This window comes from Ceratotherium simum, chromosome 16 (assembly GCF_057802395.1).
Source record: "Ceratotherium simum simum isolate JZ-2026a chromosome 16, ASM5780239v1, whole genome shotgun sequence".
Lineage (NCBI taxonomy): Eukaryota > Metazoa > Chordata > Mammalia > Perissodactyla > Rhinocerotidae > Ceratotherium > Ceratotherium simum.
In genome coordinates this window covers 36,985,408-36,987,224 of record NC_141915.1, presented here as the reverse complement: position 1 = coordinate 36,987,224, position 1,817 = coordinate 36,985,408, and the positions used below count along the sequence as shown (strand labels likewise).

At 57.8% G+C, this 1,817-nt stretch overlaps 1 non-coding gene across 1 annotated transcript; it reads left to right on the top strand.

The window, feature by feature from the left end:
• The first annotated feature begins 568 nt into the window (after window positions 1-568).
• TRNAQ-UUG (transfer RNA glutamine (anticodon UUG)) lies at window positions 569-640 on the top strand. Its single transcript has one exon. It is a non-coding gene; the product is annotated as a tRNA-Gln (tRNA).
• The last annotated feature ends 1,177 nt before the right edge of the window (window positions 641-1,817 follow it).

Below are 1,817 nucleotides of genomic sequence, written 5' to 3'. Positions count from 1 at the left end.
AGGGCACAGAAGTGGAAGCAAAAGCGCTTTGTGTACATGTCTCTAGCTACTTGGGACGCGCGGAATCAGGTGGGCCGCCTGGGCTTTGAATCGCTGTCCCCCAACGTCCCAGTCCGCTTCCCTCCCCGCTCGGCCAAAGTGTCCCTCGTAGAGTACTCCCTATGTAAATAAATAAATAAACAAGTACGAAGCCCAGGATGCGTGCGCCGAGACTCCTGCTCCCGGGGCTGCGAATCGGAGCTGGCCTTCTCCAGCCCCCAGCCTGGCCCAGCATCGTGGGCCGAGCCCCCGCCAGCCCGCCGCCCTCCTGGCTTCCCGGGGCGCGGGTTAGGACCCCGGGAGGCGAGCAGAAAGAGCGGCGGCAAGAGATGACACCCCGGGACCGGGAACGGCTGGGACGCGGGCGACACGGAGGCCCTCGCTTCTCCGCTTCTGCCCGCCGGTGTGGCCTGGGGCCCAGAGGCCAGGGCCCAGGGCAGGCGAACCGGGCATCGCCAGGCGCTGTCTAAGGGCAGCTCAGTGAGCCATGTGGCTTGAGAAGGCTCCCGGCAGCCTCAAACAGCCGGTAGGTCCCATGGTGTAATGGTTAGCACTCTGGACTTTGAATCCAGCGATCCGAGTTCAAATCTCGGTGGGACCTCACCACCAATTTTGATTCCACAATTTATGTTTTGGAGACAGCTGACGGCAGCGGCCACCGCAGGCTGTGCCGTTGCCCCTGTGACCTACCGGCTCGCGGTTTAGGGTACCTCCGCCTCTCTCAGGATGCTTTCATTTCAAGGCTCGCCTGAGGGTCACAGGGCGCATGCGCGAGAATCTGGACGGAAAAGTGAAAGTGTTGGTGACTGACGGAACGTGACTTTACTCTGGAGGCCACAGCCGAAGGAGCCCGAGGCATCCCGAGGAGCCTGCTTCGGGCGGAAACAAGCACGTCTTCTGCCTAGCAGACCCACCCCCCGAAAGCTCCCCGGAATCCTTCTTCCTATTGGCTAGTGTGCAGAGAGCGAAACATTTACGGCTCCACAAGCTAGGAACGAGGAACGAAACGGTCCGACCGAGCCAAGGGGCGCGAGAAGGAATAACAGGCTGGGGAGCAGGGTGCGTGTTTGGGGAGCACATATGAAGTGTGTCTGTCTTGGTTGTCCGGTGCTCAGGCAGTGGACAGTGTGGTTGTCCGCATCTTTCGGTCAGAAGAAAAACAAAAATCCCTTCGTCAAGGTATCGATTCTTCAGGCCGTCTCAGCCGGACAGGGTATCTCTGCCGGCGGGTTCTCAACGGGGTACTTCTCCCAAGCGGAGGACAGGAATCTCCATGGGGTCACGAACGCGGCTGAGCACGTCTCTATTGGCGAATCTGTCCAGGATCGGTGTTTTGGGTGCTGACCAGGCGCAGGTGATTTGCAGGAAACGATGTACCTCTGGGAGAGCGGGAAGACACGTGCATGGAGTGTTGTCTTCTTCGGATTTGGTATTTGGGTTTTGAGAGCCGTGTGTCCCTCTGGGGTAAGTGACGAGGGACCCCACTGACGCATTTGTGATCTCCCTACAGGGTGATTGGCACTGTGGTTATACGTTCCCTCCCCTTGGGAGGATGCCGTGGAAACAGAAAGGATCCTGCTCTCCCCACCTCTCCCCTGAGCACCTCTCCTCCCCACCCCACCCCACACACTCCTTAATCATTTGAATGGATTTGTGTGTATAAACGATCACAGCCTCAAAAATACCTAGGCATGAGAGGTGGGAGGCCTTGCTCTACCATATGTTAAAGCTTACAGTATTGTCAGCTATAAACTATAGGAATTAAGATAATGTGATAC